Source organism: Camelus dromedarius, chromosome 14 (genome assembly GCF_036321535.1).
Source record: "Camelus dromedarius isolate mCamDro1 chromosome 14, mCamDro1.pat, whole genome shotgun sequence".
NCBI classification, from domain to species: Eukaryota; Metazoa; Chordata; class Mammalia; order Artiodactyla; family Camelidae; genus Camelus; species Camelus dromedarius.
The window spans coordinates 26,803,445-26,830,273 of NC_087449.1; the positions used below are offsets into that span (position 1 = coordinate 26,803,445).

A 26,829-nucleotide genomic window follows, 5' to 3' on the forward strand; every position below is an offset into this window, starting at 1 on the left:
GAAGGGGTAAATGACTACCCAAGGTCACACAGCTGGACTTCCTACTGACACTCGACTCCAAAGCCATGTTCCTCTGACGAGGCTCTCTCCAGCCTGAGAATGGCAGCGTGTTGGTGCAGATGATGCTGGAGCTCTGATTCTGGGGGAGGCTGCTCCATGGGCTGCGTTGTGCTCTACGGCACAAGTGAGCATCTCGAAAGTGCTGACTACCACTAGAATAAGTCACAGAACTGTCAGGAAGGAAAAGAGATGGTAGGATACAGGTTCAGGAACGATCTCATGTGATGACTTGGAGCACCATGCTTCCTGGTCCTCTCACCTGAGAACCCCTCTGTCACACACACATAGCTCACCCCACTTCCAGCCCTGTCTCCCTGTCACTCTCTCTCTCACTCACACACACAAACCCTCTGCCTGCTTTCTGTGGACACTGGGAAAATGTGCAAGATTTATTCTGAGTTACCACACAGCATTAGCTCTCATTAACTGAGCACCTATTGTGAGCGTCTGCTCTACACGCCACACCCAATTTACGTCTCACAGCATTCCTCTGAAGCAGGTACTGTAAAGCTGCATTGTGGAGATGAGGAAACTGAGGCACAGCAAGTTTCAAAACCGTAGTCACACCGCTAGTAAGGAGACAGAGGCGGAGGAAAGAGTCCCCAGAGGCAAGCCCAGGTCTTCAGGCTCCAAAGCCTAGGGTTTGGCCAAGGCCCTTGGCTGTCTCAGCCAGCTCTGTCGGTGTAGTGCTGGGTAGACAATTCCATCAAGACAGCTTCCTGGTGAAGAAAATTAATTTGAAAAATCTCTGATCCCTCCATTGCCTCAAACTTAAGACTCACAGTAGCTGGGAAAGTATGTATCAAAGAGAGTTCTTATCCTTTCTCTCTTGAGTGGAAAAAAAAATCTAACAAATGTTACTTCATTCTGGTTCACCTGAGATATGTGAGGAAAGCAGGAAGCATTTCTTGCTGCCAAAGACAAGGTCCAGAGGCCTCCTTCCAGTGTAACAACACTGCCACCCAGTGGCCAAGTCGTCCTCCCCAGGCCCTCCCTGCATCCCCTCCCACAAGCCTCCGATGGGAGCCCACCAGCTCTCTCAGACCCTCTAGGAGGGGGCGCTAAGATGGACAGAACCCTTGAGAAGGAACCAGCCACTCGGCTGGGACAGCTGCTAGTAGAATCCAGTTTGCTCTCATCAGAAGGCAAATAGTGCTGAGAGTAACTGACCACAAAGCTAGTTCCTGGCATGGGAGAACAGGAAATTAGACACCCACCTCAATTTCTGCATTTCTTCATTTAACAGATTACATATCCCTTAACTTTCTTCCAAATATACTAATAGGCCACCTAAGAAGATGCACTGATGTTTAGTTTAGGTGATCCATTTTACAGTCTGGTGAGCAACATGAAGCATAGGTAAACGATGGTAGAAACAAAAACACAGGTCTAGGAAAGAAACCCATACAACCTGCATCACTGAAACTGCATACCATACCGGGGGACGGGGGTGGGGAGGAATAAACTGGGAGTTCGAGATTTGCAAATATTAACTATATATATAAAATAGATAAACAACAAGTTTCTTCTGTATAGCACAGGGAACTATATTCAGTATTCTGTAATAACCTATAATGAAAAAGACTATGAAAATGAATATATGTATGTATATGTATGACTGAAACATTATGCATTATACATCAGAAATTGACACACTGTAACTGACAATACTTCAACTAAAAAAATGTATACCAAAGGGGAAAAGGAGGAGGGATAAATTAGGAGTTTGGGATTAGCAGATACAAAGTACTATATATAAAATAGATAAACACTGTATAGCACAGGGAACTATATTCAATATCTTGTAATAGCCTATAATGAAACAGAATATGAAAAAGAATATATGTGTATAACTGCATCACTCTGCTGTCCACCAGAAACTAACACAACATTGTAAATCAACTACACTTCAATAAAACAATGCAATCCAAGGATATGGATGGGACAAGGACTTGCCTCTGGGTCTTCTACAAGCCAGTGAAAGGATGAAGGTCTCACTGGTTGGTCTATGAGATAAAAACAACCCACAGGCCAAAGAGGACACAACTAGTCCTAATACTGACAGCAGGGGGAAAAACAAAACAAAACAACAATTACAAATGAAAACCTCTCCTGATGCCGTCACAGAGGGCAGGGAGTAAACGTCATGAGTAGCCTCAGTACACAGATGGGCACAACTGGCCTGGACGACCTTTCTCTGTGACTCTGCAACTCAGAAAACGCTAGGACTCGTAACTCAACCCTCCACTTTTGCATTCTTAAAATAGTGCAAGACTTTTTTTCATTATTGGTTTTGATTGTGTGTGTTTGTTTAGAATGCTTTGTGCTTCCCCTTTAAATGATTGCTGCCAATTAGCTTTGTTTGTTTGGAACGCAGTAAGATTCCATCTTAAGAAGTCGATGCAGGGCTCTTACCGAGGAACACAATAAATTAATCATTAAATCAATTGTATTGATTGGAACTTGCAAGACATGAAAAATTGCAGTGCAAGGAATATTTTCACCATGGGGTGGGAGGGACTTCAGCATCCTAGGGGAAGGTGGGTCTGTATTCTCTGAGAGTACTGCCTCATTCTTTCTCTGGGTTGTGAGCTTCATTTATCAACTCTAAAATAAATATGAGGACCATTTAATTTCAAACATCTACCCTAAATTATAGTTTCCATTTATTAAGTACTCACTAGGCATTCTGAAGTATGCTCAGTGCTTTTCTGCCTTCTCTCACACAGTCCTAACAGTAAATCTGTAAAAAATGGATTCATATTCCCAATTTGTGGATGAGAATACTGAGGCTAATGGACACAGAAACTCAATCAAGGGGACCCCACTTTACCAGAAGCAGTGTTAGGATTTGACCCCAGTTCTGAGTAAACACAAAGCCCGTGCTCTTAAGACTAAATTATACTTAAATTTAAAAGGACTACAGAGGCAGGTTGGAAGCTACAGCGTATTTTTCTGTCTATTGCCTGGGTGCTCATCCTCCCAACAGTGTTCCAACACAAGTGCAGCGAGGTGGGATGTTGGAGCCAAGATTATCTTCTATTTGGAGGAAACAGAATACTGGTTACCAACAATGATACAACGAGCAAAGGCCCAGGTGAAGTAATGAGGCACCAAACAGACCACAGTGTGAGGCACTGAGATGAGGGCTGTGGAAAGAGCGGACCACCAGGGAAGGTAGAAGAACTCGGGGAGTGGGGGCAGGACACAGTTATCCACAAGAAGCAGCACTTGCAGCCTCTGGCAGTTACTGCTCTGATTTGGGGGATGTACAGACATAGTTTTCAACCGTAACTTTTACATCATGCACCTTGAGCACACACCTTAAAATTTCTAAGCCTCAGTTTCTTCATCTGTAAAATGGGGCAGTCAGACCTCCCTCAAAGTGCTGTTGCGAGGTTTAAATGCAATATGTCTGGGGAGCTCTAAAGAGTCCATATGGTACCAAGCAAGTGGCTGGGGAAAGGGTACCTCTTCCTCGCATCCCTCAGTCTCCCACAGCAGAGCCTCTCAAGGAACCTCTGGAATGGATTCCGTGGCAGAGTGTTCTTATCCCAGTTCTAGCAGTTTTGTCTCTTTACTCTAAGTAGCATGCCACCCAACCATACTCTGGCTTCATCACTTTGCCCTCAAGGAGAGCTCCCTTGGCCGGCCACTCACAGCCCAGGTAGGAAAGGGTAATCTGCTGTCGGTCCTCACAAGCATGAACAGGGCTGGTGATGGGGTGATGCTTGTGGCAGCGGTAAGCATCCACTGTGTGGCCTGACTCTCTGCTCATTTTCATGGGATAAAGCCATCTAGTCTCAGAAGACAGTCTTGCTTTTCAGGGAAGCAAAGACAGAAAGAAGCCTACACTGGTCTTTCCCACCACCTTCTCTCCCACAAGCAGAACCTCTCCCAGGCTCAGTGCCAGAGGTAACCTTTTTAGGATGATTCATTCCGAAGACTGATACGAGAGGCACTATTGCTGGACACATTACAAGCCATAGAACAAAACAAAACAAAACCAAAACTCCAGTTGATGGGCAAATTCTTTGGACCAATGCATACCTATTGGCTGATTAAAAATAAAGGTGGTTATTTATTCATGCCCCCACCTCTTGAAGAGACTACAGCTAAAAGGAGAAGAGGTCTTGATTATAGTTGCAGCAGCATTTAAAGGCTGGCTAACTACTCAGCTGAGATTTGAGCTTGAAGTTCTGATACCAGACAGTTTAGGATTCTAGGGAGGAACAGGAAATGGCCTAGCTCAGAGTATTCCTTTTCACTTCTTGAGTCCATTTATTTTATGGTTCTGACTGCACGCCAAAGCCATTTGGAGTCTTCAGGAGTTTAAATAGCAATGTCCAATTAATAAGGCATAAAACCCTGCAGCTTCCTCGCCCCCATGCATTTAGCCAGCCCTTCCCTGTTCTGAATGTCTAATTGATGGGAGACACTCGCAGGCCTATGTTTGCATCCAGGCCAAGGATGGGCGCAGAGTGGTCTCCAGCATGAGTCTGTGTGTTTGGAACCATTTGAGCAGTCATGTCAAGAAGAATTACAATTCCTCATGGACACGGTGTCTATGATTGGAATAGGATGAAAGTTCTGGTAGTTTTATTTCTTTCCGAGACATTCTGGAACGTTTTAGCAGTGAATTTGTCTCCTGGCTTTTTTGGACTAAAAACTCCCCACATATTATTTTAATAATGAGGCCTTCTGCGGAGGAATTAATGAGATAGCTTTGCGGTGTTCAAACTGACAATTAAAGCTGTTGTTTTTTCTCAGCAATGCATTCATCTCTTTCGAAGTGATTATTAAAAAAAAAAAAAGGCTCACATTTAGATTTTAGATTTCACCTCTATGCGAACAGAGTCAAGCTGGAAAGTATATGGGAAATAACTTTGTTCCAGGAATATTCGATCATGTTTAATGGAAGAGTCTATTAAATCTTTCCTCTTTTGTTTTTTTTTTCCCCCCACTGGTTTTAGGTTATAGCAGGTATTCAATACCCAATTTATAAAGGATAAAAAGCTCTTTTTTGGCTGAAGCTTTTAGTTTTGGGGAGGGGGCATGCAGAGAGGATCTTCAATCTCTTCCCTCCATAATTTGTAGATTACACAAACCCGTGTGCTTTTAAATAGATGGTTCCTCGTTAGACAGCACAACAGAATAAAATAATTGTCCTCTATTATCCTTGGGAGGCAGGGCCAAGTTACCCCCGCAAAGACATTATCATATCAAACAACCACTTTAAACGCAATGCAAAATACAGGCTTTATGGGAAACCTTTGGATTTCTCCCTCCTGCCAAAGGAGTTCTAAAAGATGAGCCCTTGTGTTATGGATGGCTCTGGAGCTTCTCTAATAGGTGTACCAGATGAAAGATGACTAAAGACATCCCAGATGGAAGAGTTGGCTAACAGCAGCGCCATAAATACCTGATGGATATACAAGCCTCTTGGCGTGAAATATAGTCTTTGCTCTGATTTACACTTTGAGGGTATATTTAAAAGAATGCCACATTTGCTGGTGTGGTGGGGAGGCATTAATAAAAAATGTTTTAGATTTGTGGGGAGAGGGTAAAGAGAGCCTCTATTCTTGACATATACATTATTGTTTTTGCTCACCAGGGCCCCTTCTTTCTATGGACACCTTTGCTTTTCTGGGTAGATTTTTTTGTTGTTGATTTTTGGGTTTTGTTTTTGCCAGAGAGAGCAAACTCTATTCTTCTAGATTGATTCTGAGGATTTTGCTGGAAGAAAAGGCTATGGTATTATGGAAACAGCATTGACCTTTGAGTTCAGAGGTAGGACTCTTTCTATCTGTGCTCACATTTGTCACACTGTTGGCAATGGTGCTCTGTCTGACACTGAGTTGGCTCTTAATAAATATTTGTTTATCTGAGCCTCAGTTTTCTCATCTGCAAAATGGGAGCTAGCAATATCTACACCACAGGGATTCAACCCATATTTAACAAGAGCCTCTGTATGCCATATGCCTTGCTCCGCACTTGGTTTATGTAACCTACCTGCACAAGTACAGGATGAAAAGGAAATGAATAAAAACACACCTGCATGCGAGATGGTCATAAGTAGTGAAGTCAAACGAACCTGAGTTCAAATCCCAACTCAGTCACTTGCTACCTTAGTTACTTTGGGAAAATTACTTAGCCCATCTTGGCTTCCAATTGTCAATTTGTAAAATGGAATATTGGTAGTTTCTACCTCGTAGGGTTCTTGAAAAGGCTAAGTAAGATGATGCATTAAAACTCTTAAGAAATTGCCTGCATATAACAAGTACTCCATAAATCCCTGTCAGTGGTTTGTCTAGACTTAAGGAAACTCAGTGCCTAGAGTGAGCTCTCTGCTGCTTTCTCCTGATCAAACCATTGTTTGGGTGATATTTTTGTTGCTGGACATCACAATTTAAACTGATGTTGATATTTCCAAAAAAAGAATCCCTGAGACAATGAAACGTTTTGACATCATTTTGTATTAAAAACGGTTGAATAACCTATTATTTTTGTTTAACAGGGAAAAAATCCATCACTTTATACACATTTGAAGAGAGATTCAAGTCCTGAGGGATTTTTAAGAAGCAAAACTGGAACCATCTGACAAGGAATTAGATACCACTTCTGTTTAGAAGAGGACCATTGAAAATGAAATTTTCTCTTTCACGTGAACATTAATCGCCTGCCACTATAGTTAAGAGAGCAGACCTGCTCTCTCTCTCCGACACAGACCCGAGCACGAGGTAGAGGACTGGACTTCCTTCAACCGTAAATGTTCTGTGACTCCACCTAATGATGAACAGGCTGGCTCTCCTGATATTATATATCGAATGGCAGAAATCCAGAGAGATCCTGTCTGTCCAGCTACTTAGTGGTAAATGTGTGCTACAAGTTCATTCTGCTAATTCCATTCCATTTATAGAAAGTCATCACTTTACTGTGATGTGTCGTTCCTCGGTCCAAGGCCAAGCCCTTCACATTTCTTCTTGATTCTGTTCTCCCCATAGTCTCTATGGTTTAGATCTTAAGTCTCTTCCTCTCTCATGGTTTGCCTCCTGTAAAAAGGAGCCAAATGTAAACCTGAAAACACGCTCGGAGCTCTCCTGTCCTCCTCTCTAACACCTCATTTTTCATCTTTTATGTCAGTTGATGATGTGTTCTCACTGTCTCTGGTAACTCAACTCCCACCTACTCCTCCATCCACTGACATCCACAGCACGGAACTGAAACAACTCCAGCAAGTTTCTCAGAGCTTTTCTATCACCATCCCCATAGACATCTCTCAGACCTTCGCGTACAAGCAAACTTTCCTCTCACTCACATCTTTCCAGGCTTGTGTCTCTCTTCCCACCATTACACACACAGAGAAGCTGTGGGACCTGAGGGAGGAACATATTAGCAACAGTAAGGAGGCAGGGCATTTTAAGGACATATAAGGGGAGTGATGAGTGGTTCATTTTGACTCACTTTGGTATAATGGTGGTGAGGCATAATAGACTCCTGCAAGGCATTAAATTTTAGGCTGAGGAACTAAGAATGACTTATATCTGCAACAAAGAACCATTTCATGTTTCTTAGTAGAAAATCATCATCATCTTTAATGATGACACATTGGATGGAAGACTCGAGGTAGGCAAACCATTTGGGAAGATCCATTTATCTTCTGCATGCTTCTCTTTGCTTCTCATCTGGGAACCTGTGTGGTTTCACTTGAGGAGATGGTATTCAAAGTGAGCATTTGCTTTATTTCAGAACAGAAGTTTATAATTTTGCCTCTAATAGAACAAGTTTCCCAAAATACAGGCGTGGAATACTGATGGTCCTAGAGATGGTGGGGTGGAGGGTTAGTGGAAGAGCATTGAATAGCCTTGAAACCCATGATGGGAATTTCAGTTATCTTTCAACCTATTTGATGGTATCAAAGGGGAAAACATCATTTTGGTGCTCTGTATCTTGAGCACCTCTCTAACACTTTGTTCATCTTTACTTACAAAGAAGTATACCTTAGGCACAGAGCCTTCTAGACATTAGCCTCTATTGCAGGAATTTAACACACTATCTTGTTTTCATGTATTCATTTTTGTTATTACCAAGTGAAATTGCCTTCCACTTATGTTGGCATTAAATATCTTCCTTTTAAAATGAATTCATCTAAGTAAAATTTAAGAAGGAGGGGAGTTGATTTATAGAAAAATCTTAAATAAAAGTACAAGGGCCACGCAGTTATGGCGAAAACAAGAAAGGGAACACCAGTGAATAGAATTTGGAAAACCATAATTTGGTGGAAAATGTGGAATTTGGAGTCAGACAAAATTGGCTTGATATCTAAGGCATGCTGAATAATGTAAGACAATTTTCTTAAACTGTTTTGGTCTCAGTGTCTTCATTTGGAAAAATGAAGAAAATAATACCTACTTGATAGGACTGTTGAGAGGAATTAGAAGAGAAAATATTTAAAAAGTGCTGAGCACAACACAGTGCATAGAACACATACTACATTTCAGCGTCCCCTTCCTTTCCTTCCCCTGCTGACCACTGGGATTGGCCCTTGCTCCCTGCTCCTAAAGTCCTCCCTTTCACAGTGTAACCTGTAGGCAGGCTTTTGGGTCTGATGGACTCAGTGAGTGAGTTCTCTCCTTGTCAGTTCTTCTACGGACAGGCTGCCATGGGGCTGTCTGTCCTGCTTCAAGGAGTGGGGAAACGCCTGGCTGCAGGTGGCAGGAACTCCCAGACAAGCTCTCCCCACAGGCATGCTCCTTCCTCCTCTTTGTGAAGGAATAGTGTCGTTTGTTCCTCCTCTTTCCTTCTACCTGCAAAGCAGCTAATAATCTGCCCTTTAATTGGTTCCCCCATGGAGGAACCCAGGAGCCCCACCTAGTGCAGTCAAAACCTTGAGAACCAGCGGATCTCGGGCTTCTTAAGAATTCTTCACCAGATAAAAAGTCAAACCCTACTGTACTTCTCACAAGCTTAAGAAAAACAGTTTCCCTTTCTGAGCTACAATTTTCTTATCTGCAAAATAGAATGATGAAGTCCCTCTTTTTAAGGTCATTTGAGAATGCAAAGGCTTCTAGCACTGTCCATGGCACCTGACATGACGGCCGCTCCATGGTGTTAGTCCTCTCTGAGTATCGCCACACTCGTGGACAGAACTACCATTTCAGAGCTGTAATCTCCAAATTCTTTCTCTCATCAGAAACAAGAATCTTCTCCAGTTTTAAAACATTCCACTTTCCAGCTGGAGGCTCCTTTCTTTGAAAGGTAGTTAATTTCATTGTTTGACAGATTACAGTGTTACAAATTTGATTTAAATATTGAGTTTAAATTAGCCTTCATTTATGTGTTGTTCTTTCTGGAGCAAGACTGGATACACCTAAGATTTAATGACTTATCATTATTCATCTGTTTCCAGGTGGCTTCTGATTTGTTATTTCTCCACCATCTCTGGTTCCTTTGAAGGATTTTCCATTTGCCTTTTGTTTCTCAGTATCAGATGGTTTTTCCCTACCCTTCAGTTAGTCCCACATTATCATCATTGTGATGTATAAAGAACCCTAAGATATTCAGACAATTATTTTGTATTATTCTGGGATTTCTAGCCAGCAAACATGAGTGCTTAATAAAGTAGCACCTAAGTGGGAAGACAACACAAGTTGTCTTCAAAACCTAGAGTCATAGAAAGATTGAAGGAGGAAGGCAGCCACATGGTGGGTTGAGGGACAACCACTGCATAGAAGAGTAAATTCAGCATGGCATGCCCAGCAGGACTTGAATAGGCTAAAATCATACAAGGTAGGAGCTAGGAGAGCCTTTGAATTGCTACCTATTTCTTTCTGATATTACTTGTGAGAAAGCTAGAAGCTGCCATAGAGAAATATGAGCAGACATACGACACACAAGTTAGGTCCCTTTAGACCCATTAGGTCTCTGATGCCCAGCCCAGTACTTCCTCCTCTACACCACATTGTCTCCTACCCACCCACTACCATTCTCCCTCTGATGACTGTCCCCAGCCTCAAAGCCTCATTACACCACTGTCAATGGGGTTATCTTCAGCTCTAAGAGTCTGCACAGGATTATTAGGCTTCTAACAAGGCTCCTGAAGCCTTTAATCCTTAGAGTCAAAGGATATAAGCATCTAGAAACTGAGAAGCAGAATCAAGGTAGTCTAATACAAATCTTCTTTTACAGAAGGAAAATACAGAAAAGAGAAAAGAAAAGAGACAAGAGAAGACCCGAATGACTTTCCCAGCGTTATACCTCGTTACTGACAGAGCTAGAATGCAAGTCGTAACAATAACTAAGTTTATTGAATGGTTACGATGTTTCAGATACACGATGTTATGATATTTACAAGCATTGCTTCATTTATAGCTCTCAACAAATCTGAGGAATGCCCAATTTTTCCTGTGTTTTTCAGATGAGGTAACCAGAGCATGTAGCACTAACCTGTCTCCTGAGACATCATGCAGTTATGGGCAAGACACTGGGGATACAGAGGTAACTAAAACCCTACCATCATCCACATGGAGTATAGAGTCTGGTCACAAAGACATACACATGAAATGTGAGCCTTAGGCTCTGTGATGAGTGCAACAGTAAGAAATATAGACAGAGGCAGCTCAGAAAACAAAGTAACAAATTCCCCTCTGGCCTACTTTACGTACAAATTTGAATCCCATGACCCTTCTTCTTAACATTGCAATAAAGGCATTTTCCATGTTATAAGAACTGTCTTTTGTAAGATTCTCATAATGTTCTATGAAATAGATGAACTGTCATTTAAACAGAACTGTCTTATAATACTCACCATTATAAATAACTCTCCAAAACACATCTTTGAATACTAAACATTAAACATATTTTTTTCCTTTTCCCTTTGACCATAAATGTAATTAGTGGCTCAACACACTCCCGTTTCTTTCCCAAAAGCCACTTCCCCCATTTTACATACAAGTAAGCCCTCGTCCAAAAGCGTTAAGCTGTTTGACCACGTTGAAATAATTAATAAGTAGTTGGTTTGAGCCTGGAATACAGGTTCACAGTTTCCAAGGTGATGCCTAAAGGTTGTAGGAGAAAAATATTTCTCTAGGTTAGGGTTTCTCAATCTTAGTAATACTGATATTTGTACTTACTACGACTGATAGGTAATTCTTTCTCATGGGAGAGTATCCTGTATTGTAGGATAACTAACTACCCAATAAATGCCAATAGCACCCCCCCACACACACATACCAGTTATGACAACCAAAAATATCTACAGACATTGCCAAATGTCCCCTGGGTGGCGCCAAAGTTGCCCTCAGTTGAGAACCACTGCTCTAGAGGGTTCCTGCTACTTTGATCTGAGAGCAGATTCTCACTGACAGCAATGACAGTAAGAAGGCATCCTTCTCAATACTGAATAGACTGACTCACAACCACATATTCACAAATGAATCAAGTGTAACTTACATATTAAACCTCAACAAATTCAGGATAAAATACCTATAAGGGTTTTGAAGTAGGTTATCCCAAATAAGAAGGCAAAATACGTTATTCTGAAAGGCTTTTAGGATTCCTGCTGGTGTCCAACAGAATATATGATCCACATAGACAATAAAATGAAGGCAAAGAACACAGAAACACACACCAGCTCCACAGTTATCATGGTCTTCCAAGCTGCTAATCTCCTAGAATTTCTCTGAAAAGACAAACTGTATGGAGAGCTTGTTATCTGCCACTCGTGTTTGAGTCCTTGGGTAGTGATGCAGGGCCTTGGGAAGACTCTGGCAGTCAACAAGGAAAACCGCAAAGCTCCAGGAATCTCTTTCAGCTAATGCGTAGGTGTCTGGTTTCTTAGAACACAGAATAAAGGGTATCGAAATCCTGTAATGAGTCCACGTACGTAGCCACTGACTGCATCCCTCACCATTCTGATTTCAAGAGACCATGGTTAAAGGGTGCTAGTGAATCTCCCAAAACCCATTCAGCATAAAGCAAGCAGAATTTGGCACAATGTAAGCTTTGCTTGAATTGCTCTTATATGTGAATAGAAAGAAAAGAAGTCATAACTAGGTGGAAAAAATGGCCTGGAAGTTTGCTTTGAGATACACTGCCATTCAATGCATAGAGTCACGGGTTTTCAAACAGGAGGACTGGACCATTGTTTTCCCTTGTGCATCTCTACATCCTGTGTTTTCAATTTGATGACTAAATGCCTGGCCAACAGCACACAGACTCCAAGGTGTAGTGGAGGGGAAAGAGGTTCTAGTAATTACTAACTGGGAACTCACAGGCAGCATCCTTCATTTCTGAGTCCCAGTTTACTTAACTGAACATACTTCCTCAAATTGTTTTAGGATTCAATGAAATATTATATAACTCCTCTAACGCAGCATCTGCTATGTGATAAACACTCAATAAATGTTACTTCTTTTTCCCTTTATCACCCTTCAGTAGTCAGGCTGTGGGCTAGTGATCATTCTTCTTATTTTGTAGATCTTTGGCATTTTGATAAATAAACTCTTCAATTAAAATCCAGGATAGAGTCCCTCACTTAACCTCCGTGAGGGAACAGATCATGTCTGTCTTTTTCTGTTATTTGAATGATAACTTAGTACTTGGCATATATTAGGTGCTCAATAAATCTTTGCTGAAAGAATGATTACGTAAATAAATAAATTGAACAATTAAGTCTTGGTATTGGGAAGGGAAAAAAATTGCATTTATTTAGTTCTTGCCCTGTGCTAATCATCTTGATATACATTCTCTAGCCACTAACTTATTAGTTTTCTCAAATTGTAGTCACGTTTTTTGGAAGATGAAACTGTGGCTTAAGTAACTTGGCTAAGGTCACTTGGTTACTAAGTGGGTTTGGCTAAACTTCAAACTCCTTACCCCTAGTACCTTAGAATGTGAACTTACTTGGAAACAGAGTCATTGCAGATGTCATTAGTTAAGATAAGGTCATACTGCAGTATTGTGGGTCCTTAACCCAATGTGACTGGTGCCCTTATAAGAAAACGGGAGATCCACACAGGAGGAAGATGGCCATGTGATGATGGAGGCAGAGGTTGGACTGAGTTATCTACAAGCCAAGGGATGCTGAGGATGGCTGGAAAACAATAGAAGCTTGGAGCATGCAAAACACCAGATTGCTCAAAACTCAGTTCTGAGTATATTGTACCCTTGATTTGTGTCTCGATTTAGCATTTTAAAAAACAAGCCTTTATTCACCTGGATATAATAACAGTGCCTGCCACAACCAACAGACAGACCTGGGGCTCCAATGCCCAGTTACACAGAGCAATCACTGGCATGTCTTCACTGGCATTATAAAATGTGGCCGAGAAGACAGGCTCTCAGAGCAGGAAGTCCACACTGGTGGCAGGAAACTCAGGTGGGGAGCACTTTTATCACCAAGTATCAGTTATTTATGTCAGTTCCCCAGTGAGACTTGTCTGTGAGTCTGGGTGCCATGATGGACTCTGGTCTATCTGCTAAATGCAACTGTGCTTAGAATAAATTTTGAGAAGCTACCTAATGCAGAAGCTTTATAATGCTGTAAAATATAGCGGCTAAAATTAAATGCCACTTACTTATTCAGAGATGAATTAATGGACAGCCTGGTCAAATTCAAAGCTTTTTGATGTATAAAACTTCATAAATGGAACTATTCCATCGATAGGCGAAGTATAATGAAACCCTGTCTTGATGTTGTTTTAGGGGGGCATGTTATTCTGAGTGTTTTATTTGCACCTCATATTAACAACCTCTGTGGAGGTAAACAAAGACCACCCAAATGAGAACAAGCACCCCACTTACTGACAGCAAGAAAGGGAGCCACTGACACAATTTGCATTGGGCAGAGACTCAAATCAAAGGCCGGTGGAGGAGTTGAAAAGCTCTATGATGGCAAGAGGGGAAGGTTCAGCCTGAGGGGAGGTTGTGGGAGTGAGTCAGCAGGAGTTGGGCTGATGAGAGGAGGGGCACCCTACATAATTGGCGAGGCGGGGCACATTTGTCTTGCCCTTGTTGGTCCTAAGTTGAGGGGATGGGGGAAAAACAGCAAACTGTCAGTTTAGTCCTGACTACTTGAGGCCAATTGTAAAAGGTGTGGTTTGGCTTCCTGATGAGACCCCCTTCTTGTCTTCAGTCAACTGAACATGAAGCAATGGCCCAGGGCAGAGATAGGCTTTTGGCAGGGAACCCTGGGGCCCCTGTTCGATGTCTGCCAAGGTCCAAGGCCGCATCAACCCAAATGCACTTCCCACTGAACATCCTTGGGCAGCTGTTCCTCCTGCCAGCTGTGAGGTGTGTAGTTTGTCCCAGGAAACCATGGCACCCTGTTCCTGATGCCTTCCCCCTGAAGAACAGCCTCAGGGTACTGTTCTCTCTGACCTAGCCCAGCTGCCAGCATAAACCCACTGCTCTTGCTTTGAGGATGTGAACCCATCTGTGACATGGTGTGTGGTAGGATATTTATATGAGTTGAATCCCGGTTACCTAGGGAAACTAGGAAACTTGAGGATCTTCCCTGCACTTGACCTAAGGCATAGAGGTGGACTAAACCAGGCTTTGTCATGCGGAGGTTGGAGTGAGGGACTTGGTAAAGCTGGAAGACCACAGGTCTCACTCCCTAGGGCAGGCTGACTTCCCAGATTCACACATTATGGGAGGGCAGGGCCTCTCCCCTTTAAAATTAAAATAAAAGTATCTGATATGGAAAGGAAGCAAGGATGGGTGGACTCCCAAGATGGGTCTTTTGGAGGCAGATGTGATTCCAACCATGTAAGCAAAACAAAGACCTCAAGTGAGTTGACAAAGCCCTTGCCATCAGAAGGCTGGAAGCTTGCTCTGGTCCCAGGCTAGGTTGTGTCTGCCGGCCCTTGCTACTGGGTGAGGAGACAGCAGCCTGCTTGGGTGCCAAGCTCATGCCAAGGTAAAGCGAGAGCGGCCTCTATCCCCAGCCTGCCAGCTACCATACTTCTCTCAGAGGCAGGCCTTCTGCTGGGCTGATGCCTGAGCCCAAAGTTGAAAAGGATAAAGACTAAAGAGGCTGCCTTGTATCCCAGGAGTCTTCTGAGGGGACCAGGGGCTCAGTCATCAGCCACAACAGAGAGGCTCTGAGCTCTCTCAGTTTGGTCTCTTTCCCCCACTCTTGCTGTCCAAACTGCAAGATGTCTGGTCAAGCCTCCGAAGTTACCGTGCATTTTAGAGCAGTGCACAGCTTGCACTTAGGTGAGGAGCTCACAAAGCTGGGCTGGAAGGAGTGCAGCCAGCCACTGCACACCCACAGCATCTCTTCCAGGAGCTGTTTTGTTTTGCTTTGTTTTGTTGGCATCAAGGTTGTCCTGCACAGGCCAAAGCTCCTCTCGGGCCAGGCGAAGCTTGGGCAGCACCGGCCCTGTTTTGTCCTTTCCCTCGTGCTTCTCCACCTTGGCCTGCAGTCCCCCATGGTCCTCCTATATGGGAAGCCTGCTTCCCACCACCTTTCCACCACCATGTCGAGGCTCTGGAAGACACTGACAAACTTTTTTAAGGCTTCAGTCATGGTCTTCTGGATCTGGTTCACCTTTTCCTGGTTGAGGGTGTGTCTATCCACTTCATGGTTATGTCCAGGGTTGTCACCATGTTCAGAAAGTCCTGGTCTTGCAGGCAGAGGGGATTCGAGCGTAAGTCTAAAAACATCTTCACAGCAGATTTGAACGTGATTGGGTGATTCTTGGCAGTCTTCTTCATGTCCTTTTGTAGCCTCTTGGTCTGCTCTTCCAGCTGCTGGAGTTTTCCATGTTTCCTTTTAAGGTCTCTCTCCACCGCTGCCCAATCTTGGAAGGAGTCCAGCTCATGGTCCTGAACATGGCCCCGCTGCTGAGGTCCTTAGCTGCAACTTGATCCTCCTTTATTTTTTTAAGGAGAATTGTTTACATAGAGTAAAAAAAAATACGATGCCAGGGACAAAGGCAATACAAACATGCATATGAAATACAAACATATGTATAGAACATTATACGTACAAAGAATGCTTGTAGGGGGTTGTACTAATGCAGAAGTAAGAAGCTTGGAGCAAGGAAGAATTCTCCCCTACAGGTTTCAGAGGAAGCATGGCCCTGTCAATGACTTGATTTCAAACTTCTGGCCTTCAGAACTATGCATTGATGAACTTTGGCAGTTTTCTTTTTTCATTTTTTGTTTTATTTATTTATTTTTAATTAATGTATAGTCAGTTATAACATGTCAATTTCTGCTGCACAGCACAATGTCCCAGACATGCATGTACATACATATTTTCGTTTTCATACTCTTTTTCATTAAAGGTTATTACAAGATATTGAATCTAGTTCCCTGCGCTATACAGAAGAAATTCGGGGGTTTTATCTATTGTTATAGATAGTGGCTAACAGTTGCAAATCTCAATCTCCCAAATCTACCCCTTCCCACTCCCTTTCTCTAGGTAACCATAAGATTGTTTACTATGTCTGTGAGTCTGTTTCTGTTTTGCAGATCAGTTCACTAGTGTCCTCTTTTTTTGTTTGTTTTTTAGATTCCACATATGAGTGATATCATATGGCATTTTTCTTTCTCTTTCTGGCTTACTTCATTTAGAATGACAATCTGTAGGTCCATCCATGTTGCTGCAAATAGCATGATTTTATTCTTTTTGATGGCTGAGTAGCATTCCATTGTATAAATATACCCCAACTTCTTCATCCAGTCATCTGTCAATGGACATTTAGGTTGCTTCCATGCCTTGGCTATTGTATATAGTGCTGCTATGAACATTGGGGTGCATGTATCTTTTTGAATTAGAGTTCCCTCCTATCTGATATATGCCCAGGAGTGGGATTGTTGGAACAAACAGGAAGTCTATTTTTAGTTTTTTGAGGAATCTCCATACAATGGTGATGTTGTTGAGAAATCTGAGTTAGTAATTATTTCTAAGGGTCACACCTAAACCAGATCCTGTGATCTTAAGATACAACGAACTTGGAGGGGAATGTTTCTGTGATTACATTATAACATCGGGAGGTGTCTGGCTAGTGTCACTAGTACCAGTAGAATTTTCTAAATTTGCTCAGCTTTTAAGCTACAGCCATCAATTAGAAAAAGATTTTCTTAAAGTGTTGTTCAGGTTTTTCTCAATGATTTATCTGCTTTCAAACAGGGTTCACCCTCCATGTGCACTGTGGATTTAATTGCTTTGTCTATATTTTGCCATTTTTCAGACCTAGGAGTGAAAATATATGTTTCATATATGAAATACTCTCTTGAACTAAGAAAGCAGGAGGGATTAAGAGGACTTCACCTGAGCCCTCCAACAGAGCTCTAAACTCCTCATCTCAGACTCTTGGAGCTTAAGAAGCATTGGATGACTGTGGAAACTACCAAACCTACAAATGAAGCAAACTGTACCAATTTCAAATGTCTCCTGTGTATATTCCATGTTGGAAATGGAGCCCCCTGCCTTTTTTATTGTTAGAGGAGTCTCAGTTTCTTTCTTGTGGTTATCCCCCACTATTGGATATTGATTTATCATTTTCATAAAATTGCAAATGGAAGCCTGTTGCCTGAGACCTGTCATAAATTATGAAAATGTGTTCAGCAACTCTGTAGGAACTGATCCTCTTATGGAGAGAATTTCCCAGAGCTAAATGTAACTGCTTTGCATAAGTTTGCAAGAAGGTTTAATGTTCCTGGCCCTCTGATAAGGAAGAGAAAGTAGAAAGGGACTAGCATTTGTTAACAACCTACTAGGGACCAAATTCTTTGCATGGTACTTAGTTTGATGCTCTTAACACAATGAAGCACAATCACCCTCTGCTTTGATAGAAGATAAAATAGAAGCACAGGATGATGAAAAGACATTCCCCAGGCTAGTGAAGGAATAGAGCCAGGTTCAAATCTAACTTTGTCTGCCTCTGAGGTTAAACCTCTTTCCACTTACTTCATTGCCATTCTGGAGTGGAAAAGTAATATCTCAGATAGGGGTGTAAGGGGTGGTTTTTATTAACATCAACCTAAACCTTGTGCTCTTCAAGTTCTGACAGATTTGCTCCAAGGAGCCATTAAGAAAGGCCACTGATCCAAGCACTATAAATTAACACCTTCCTCATACACAGCTATGAGCAGCTATTTAAAACCTGGGTAATATCCTCCTTAAAATAAGTTGCAGTTGTCTGGGTATTTATGCTCTGTCACTCTTGGTTTTTCCATCCTTGACTCCATTAATAGAATTTTTCTTAATTCCTGTTCTCTTTTTATGGCTTTGCAAGGGGGCTAATTTGCAGGCAAAATTGCTAATCTTACAGTTGCGTTCTGCTTTGTCAGCATGAAGCTGACTGAGGAGTTATTAATAGAAGAATAGGATTCCCTTTTCATCCTTTTGCTCTTGACTGCTGCAGGAGGTGGGACAAAATCCATTATTTAATAACATTTGTTCTTCTTGAAAGGTCATCATTCCAGCCTTTCAGTTTCCACTAAACCATGGCAGTACCAGCAGCCACAGCAGCCACTTTCTCTTCCTGAAAGGCTCCTGGAATCCCTCCAGCTTATACGGCTGGTGTAAAATTGTCTTTGAGATCCACCTTGGGAATGGGGTCCAGCTGGGAGATTCTCTCAGTGTTTCTGTGCATTTTCCAAATAGTTATTTCTAGCCATGATTATTTATAAGTGCCCCAGTCACCTACATTCCTGGAATGAACGCTGGACTTGGAATATATGAGTTGAGAATTGTATTTGGCTGCTAGTAGCACAAAATTAGAAGTAACAGTGGCATAAACAAGATAAGTGTATTTTTCACATAAAACATATCTTAAAATAGGCATTCAGGATGGGTATGGTGGCCTCATACTATCATCAGGGACCCAGGCTCCTTCTGCCTTTCAATTTTATTGTAACTACCTTGTGGTATCCATCCTCACAAGTGACCCATACTCTCAAACAGCCACTGGACCCATGACTATAAATATATGAGGCTAAGCAGGAATAAGAACATAAAGGGCAAAAAGGGACAGATCAGCTATCTACCCATCTCTTAGGGACTTTCCCAGAAGTCCTCCCAACAAATTCTGTGTATCTCCTCCAGCTGTAAGGTAGACTGGGAACCATAGCCTTTTAGCTGGGCACATTGTTGCCTCCAGATTAGCCAGGGTTATCTTACTAAGAAGAAAGGGTAGGGAAATATTAGAGAGGCAAGTAGCATGTCTGCTACATGGAACAAAGAGAACGACTTCAATAAAGTCAAGCCAATAAGCCCTTCTTATGCACCTATTTCATGTCTGGAAATGAAATAGAAAGTTTTGATTAAATCCTGTAAGGAACAAAAGCTTGCGTATCTTTTGCCCATGTTTTCTCAAGTCTAGAATGCTTCCCCCCACCACGCCCCACCCCACTCACTGTTGTTTTTATATTATTATTGCTGGTAATATTATTATGATCAGACTTGAAATCAAGGTAAAATTGATTAAATGTTGTAAACAAAAAAGTTTACTAAAAATACAACATATGGGACTATAGCTGTAATGACTTTTAAAGCACTGAAATAAATAGAACCAAAGAGTATGAAGCAAAATTCATGGAAATGCAAGCTAAATAGCTAAAAAAAATTATAGGCATAGAGCACTCAATATAATAAGTAATGTGAAATAATAGGTATGTATAAGCAAAGCTAGAGAAATATATCTGCATGTAGAGAGAGGAGAGAGCTCATGAGAGCATGAGTGTTAAATCAAACCTTATCATCTGTAAATATAAAATAAACTTTCTTTTTAAGGACTTATAGGATAGTTTTGATAATGATCATATATTAGAAAATTTTAAAAGCCTCCATGAAACTCAGAAAATAAAGCTATTATATACTACTTTTTCTGGTGTAAGTGAAACAATATAAAAACTGTTAACAAAGAGGCATATAAAATTCATTTATAAATGCAGACATGGTCTCTTAATTTGTATTCCAAAAAGGAGGGTATCAAGAAAATACCTAGAAATATCTGTTAAAATTACAAAATAAAAACACTAATATTAAAATCCATTTAACTCTGCCAAAGATAGACTAAAACAAAAATTCACAAAATTTAAGTAAGTTAAGATATATTAATTATATACTTAAATAAGATTTTGAAAATAAACTGAACAGTATAATTGCTGAATAAAACCAAGATGGGTTCCCTTGAAGAAATAAATAGAATAAATCAGCCAGTTTTTCTAAGAAAAAATAAGTGGGAGAAAACAAAACATATAAAATTAGAAATGAAATGGAGACAAACGTCTTAAAGTTACAGAGGAAATTACTGAAAATAATGTGTAATCTACTGTAATATGTTTTGAAATTCTGTATGAAAGTGATTATTTTCTAGGGTTTAAAAGTAAATTCAAGAAACAAAATTTGTGACTTTGTTCTGTAAATACGGTACACTGGAAATCCTATCAATTCTCTCACTGTAAAACACCTAGGAATAATAAATAAGAAAAGGGTATTTATAAATGCAGAACTGAGATTACAAGACCATAAGTAAAATTCTTAATGATGAGATATAAAGTAGGAGCATGAATTTAGACTGTAAGCAAACATTTAAAAGGTAACTGCCCTTTGTATATTTATAGACCCAAATATTTATTACAACCTACTATCTGTCCAGAGTGAGATTATGAGACCTAGGGCCAGTGCAAGGTGGAGAGTAAAAATAGAGACCCTGTAAAGAGCTGAGATTCCCAAATCACTATTTTATTAATAAAAAATGTGAACTAAAAGAGAGAAAAAGGAAAGTGCCCCACATGGAAAGTTAATTCTTTTAGCCTTGGAGAAAAAATATCTCCCATGTGAACTGTCGCCTGTGTCAACAGTATCATCAATCCTAAAGTCACAACCTAAGAATTTAATTTAAAGCTGTTCTAGGTTAAGACCACTTCTCAGCACTTAAAATGAGCAACACAATTCCTCTCCTGAAAAATATACCCTTAATCCTGGTCCCATGGAAGTACTGAATATAAAGCCCCAGTCAACATAATTCCACAAAAAATGTGCAAATCACACTTAGCATAAAGCACACAAATCACAAAGCAAAACCGCCATGAGTGAGGGTCAAAAGAAAACACTCACAGCAAAAACAGACTCCCAAAGACCTCATATATAAGATTTAAAATAAGACTAGTCAAAACTAAAACATTATAAAAGACACCATGAAAGCCAAGGGGTAAATCATTAGAATTAGAGTATTTTAAGATGCTTATATTATTCAGGAGAAGGGCAAAAATATTTATATAATTCAAACTTTCTTAAGCATAAAATAACTTCAAGGTTAAACTTCAAGTTGACCATAAAAAATAACAAAAACAAGTATATCACTTCAAAATCAGCAGGAGGAAAATGGTAAGAATTTTTTTTTAAAGTCTATCCAAAAGAAAGCAAAAAAAAAGAGAAGACAAATAAATAGAAGTAAAATTAACAAAAAGAACAAAAAATGCTAAAAATGCAAATATACCAGTAATTATAATAAATATGAATGGATTAAAATCTCCAAGTAAAAGAAAATTTTGTCAGATTGGATTTTTAAAAATATTAATACTTTTTATTTATAAGTGATATAAGTAAAGCATAAGGGCACTGAAAGGTTGAAATAAAATAGAAGGAAAAAGATTTGTCAGGCAAATACTATCCAAAAGAAATTTATACCTGTTATGTCAAAATTAAATAAAATTGACATGAAAGCCAAAAGCATTTTTTAAAATAGAAAAGGTTACTACATAACAGTAAAAGTTTTAATTACCCTGTAATTTTAATGATCCTAAATCTATATGGACTTAGGATGACCTCAAAATAATATAAAGCAAAAAAAAAAGTGAAACTTTGGGTAGAAACAGATAAACCTATGACCTAACAGAATATTTTAACACAATTATCTGTGAAAAATTAAGCACAAAAATCAGAAAAGATATAGAAAGTTTGAACAATGCAACTAATAAACTTGATCTACAAACTTGATTTAATATCTATCTATCATCTATCTCTATCAGTCTTGTATCCATGTCAGCAATCTCAGACAATTTCAAAGAATTATCATTACATATTATATATTACACATTATATATATATTATACATTATATATTTCAAAGAATTGTCATTATACAGACCATATTTTCTGAACAATGTAATGCAGTGAAAAGTTACTCACAAAAATATAATTCCATACAATATAAATTGGAAATTTTTAAATTTACTTTCAATATCAACCCCAGTTAAATGTAACTCTGTCTACTCTCCAACATCCTCACAGCAGAACTGATTACAGAAAAGCCAGGGCTCTGCTGATGGTCTTATTTTAGATTCATGATCACTAAACTCAAGCAGACTTTAAAACTGCTTGGTAATCCTGCTAATTTCACTTTCTCCTACTCTGTGACTATTCTGTACCTTTCTGTCTCTCCCCAAAACACCACCCCTACTCTCATGCTTCCTCTCAGCTAAAGACCTTACTTGCTATTTCCCTCAGAAAAAAGAGGCATCAGAAAATATATTCACCTATGTCTTCTTCAGCTTTTGTTTTGATGCATCAACTCTTCATGTCCCCTATAGGCTTCAACCCCCCCACATTTACACTCGGTCCCATTTCCTGTCACCTACCCAGAAAATAGCTCCAACACTTCTCCACTTTATTTCCTATGTCATCAATTTTCATAATCATATAGATATGTACATTTTCCCATCTTATAAAGAGAACACATTTTCTTCCATTTATCACAATATTTCCCTCTCCCCTTTTATAGAAAAAAAAAATCCTTATGATGACTGCAAGAATGCATCTGGTGACCTCCAACTACAGACAGCATAACTGACCAAGACCCCAACTGCCATACTCTGAAATTTACCTCTATGTTTGCACCAAGGCCCTGTTTCACACAATCTCTACTCTTAGTCAGTGGCTGAGTATAGCAGGAACACTAAAGCAGACACATTCAGTCCACTAAATAAGACTCCTCTGATGCCTGACTTTGGCTCAAGGACTCTCTGACAGCCTTGCAGAAATGTCTTAAGCTGCACGGCAGTCCATGACATGGCCATCCAATCTTCAGCCCCTTCCTCCTTCGTGCGGAGTCAGATTTCTCTTTTCCCTGATAGTCATCTGGCTCACTCCCTGGCTCTTTGCTTCATGGCTCCTCCTTTGTGAGACATACATTAAGTACCCTCTTTAAATCTGTGGTCCGAGGGGCTTCTTTTCTTACACTGCTTATCCACCTTTTTGGACTTATTTTTCTCCACCATGCTCATCACCATCAGACAAACTATATTGTCTAGCCTGCATCTCTCCATTAAAATGTAACTCTGCAAGGGCAGAAATTTTCATCCGTTTCATTCATTGCTATAATTCATATGTACACTGCACAATTATCATATGTACAAGTTCTCAATTAATATTTGGTGAATGAAAGAGTAAATAAATGAATGGAAAGACTTTTTCCTAGGGTCACAGGTTGGCCCACTGCCAGTCTATAGATTTTTCAGTCGTATCTAGACCAGAATACGTGAGAATGTGGCTCCTGGCTTTGAGTCACTAAGTCTCTCGTAGTGACCCGAGAACCTTGGGTTCTATTCTGGCTCCAAACTATCAGAAGCATCATGTGCTTCCCTCACTTGTACTTAAATGTCACTTTCTTGAGCTCCATCCTACTCCCCTTCAAAGATATATATAGTTCCAACTCCTGCAAATCAGTGTCTATCACAGGCTTTTTCTGTCTCTCCTGAATGGATTGCCATGGTCAGTCTTATTGGGGAATGGGAAATAACACTTATTGTGTGCTGGACATCATACAAGCTGTATCTCATTTAATTGCGGTAACACTCCCAGGAGTCAGGTGGGTATTATTCTATCCCTTTTACAGATGATGACACAAACATCTGTAATTAGGCCCAAAATCATATAAGAAATGATGCTCAGGATGAACCCATATTTAACTGTAAATCTGCAGTTCAAACTATTTCTACCCTTGGATCTTGTATTAGTTTTCTACTGCTGGCAAAAAAAAAAAAAAAAAAGCCTATTGTATTTAGCAGCTGAACAAAATACCCACTCATCATCTCACAGCTCCGTAGGGCAGATATCTAGTACTGTATAGCTGGATTCTCTGCTTAGGCTGAAATTAAGATATTAGCCATCTGGGTTTTCATCTGGATCTCAAGGAATGCTTTCAAGCTCATACCTGTTACAAGCAGAATTCAATTCTCTCCGATTGTAGGACTGATGTCCCCATTCCTTGTTAGCTGTTAGCTTGAGAAGCCACCCAGACTTCTCATCACATGGCTCCCTCAAGCCAGTAGCAGGTCATGGACTCTCTCTCATACTTGTACTCTCTCTGAGATCTTCTGATACCAGCCACAGAAAACTCTGCTTTTTAATGGTCCATGTAATTATATTAGATCCACCCAGATAACCTCCTTTTACCATACAATCAATAACACAGTCATGGGATGGATATCTCATCACTTCCACAGATTCTACTCACATTCAAAGGGGGGTCTATTACACAGGGAAGAGAATTAGAATTGTGCCTACCAGATACTGCAAACCTGAAATGAGACCTCCTGTTTCACTGACAGCCACCTGGCCTCAAAGCAGGCACTAATATCCTGATGGCTTTCCTGCAGTCATAAGCTTTCCGAAACAGCCAGGAGCAGATTTCCATCTTGTCTTAATTTAATCTCCTCCAATTCCATGAGATTCCTTCATCCTCTCAAAGAGTTGGCTAGGCAAGGCTAGGACTGAAACAATAACAATTAATCATCTAATGTATATGATGATGAAATAGGAGTTTGAGGAGAAATAAAAGTAAACTTTCAAATGCATTCATAAGTGTCTAACTAGAAACTAGAAAACTTTGTCAAGAAATAGCCAAAATTATTTTTCTTATCTCTATGAAAAATATACTCGGTACCACACTTCTTCCTGTAATTTTTGTCTTGTTTAGTTTCATGTAAACTTCAGGCTTAGCAAGGAAAAAAGCTCCAGGCTGATGACCACACAATGAAATCTGAAATGGTCTGAAATGGCTATGAGAAATTGGTACTAATTATGATTCAAAACTGGGGATGTGAAGGTCTCTTCAACTCACCACTATCTAGAGAGCCGCTGGACTCAGCTTTCCCCAGCTCACCCCAGCACACAACTTGATGAGACAACACATCTGCCTCAGATTTCAATAAATGTCCCCATGGGAGCACGCACAAAGTAGACGTTTTTACTTGAAGGAACAGAAGGATCCCATAACACTCCAAAGTATAACAGCATGTTCTAATGGAACACTTAAACCAGTAGGAACTTTCTGTCTATCCCAGGATTTCCATGTCATCTCTCAAACCTCCAACAAAGAAATGAAAATGTACAGCTGCTGGTGTTGCAAACAGCTCTCCTCTGTGGCCTTTCCTGAGACCCTGAGAAATTCCAAAGTTGCTTTGTTCTCTACTCTGTTAGAGGCTGTGAATTTGTTTCACTTATATGGCCATTATTTTTCTCATCATTTTTATTAAACTATTACCTTCTTAAGTGAGGAATCTATGCCTTACTGTATATGTACATATAATTCAGTGTCTGACACTTAGTAATTGATTAATAAAATGTCTAGTGATGCACCACCAGCCAAATGAGTGTTCTGTTATTATTCCTTGTGCACTGTTTTAGTTTCAGTTTCCTCAAGACCAAGGTTATATATTTATGAGTTAGTGACTTGAGTTAGGGTACTGATTATTAGTGTGAACAAATAAGAAAGACTTAGGTTCTGTCCCTGCTTATAGCCAGTTACAGTGTGAGCTTGCTGGGAGCATCTGGGGTGGATTCACAAGGATCTGGTGAAAGCAACAAAACCACAGGAATGGATTAACAAAGTTCAAATGGGACTGGTGAATGTATCCAGAAAAACACTGAGCTCCAAAGGAAAATTTCATCTGAGTACTAACAACCTCTTGCATCACTCAGATCCATTTGTCCTCTCCTGTCCTAAGGAGCTCCAGGACTGTAATACACATGTTTTGTTTTTGTTTGTTTTTTTAATGAAAGTGTTCTCACTCCTCTGAAAGCCCAGTAATTCACATTCAATATGGCGGCCAGTTGTGATATCCTGAAACACTAAAGCAAGAGAGCCTGTGAAACAAGATACAGCCCTACTGCTGTAGTTTGTCTAGAGGGCAAATTTTATATGCCTCTCCTTTATCAACTGCCCAGCCTAAATTCCCCTCACTTTCATCTAACATGTTAGCTGGTCTAGATTACTTGCTTAGTGGGGTAACCCAGATTTTAACACCTAAGAGATAGTAACTAAGTACTCTATTCTTATTCAAGCATGCTTGCTATAGTTGACCATTGTCATTACCAGTCATGGAAGTATGAAGAGCTACTCAGTGATTCCTCTCGATTCCAGGCCTGCCTGCTTAGTGTAGCAGTCACCCTTTCTCCTGGTAGTGACAGACACGCTAATTTCCTGTAGCCTGTACAGTAATGCCCTCCTTAACCTACTGGTCTATTAACAAGTGAGGAGTCCAGAGTGATTCAGTGGTAGTTACAATACCCAGCTTAGTAGAACCCTACTTTATTCCCTGGGAGAGAGTTGCCCCCACCACAGAACTAGGTTCTGTAACCTGGTAGAGGCCAAGGTTAAGGGAGTGGAAGCCCCAGTTCCACAGGTGGACCATGGAACACGCGAGTTGGGGTGGCCACTTTCACTTTCACTCATTTTTCAGAGCCATGTAGTTTAAACAGGATAAAATACTCTGAGTTCAAGGTATATGATACATCTTGAAGAAA

At 40.4% G+C, this 26,829-nt stretch overlaps 1 pseudogene; it reads right to left on the reverse strand.

Annotated features, from left to right (window-relative positions):
• Positions 1-15,075: 15,075 nt before the first annotated feature.
• On the reverse strand, positions 15,076-23,300 carry LOC105096289 (bridging integrator 3-like; annotated as a pseudogene).
• Positions 23,301-26,829: the final 3,529 nt, after the last annotated feature.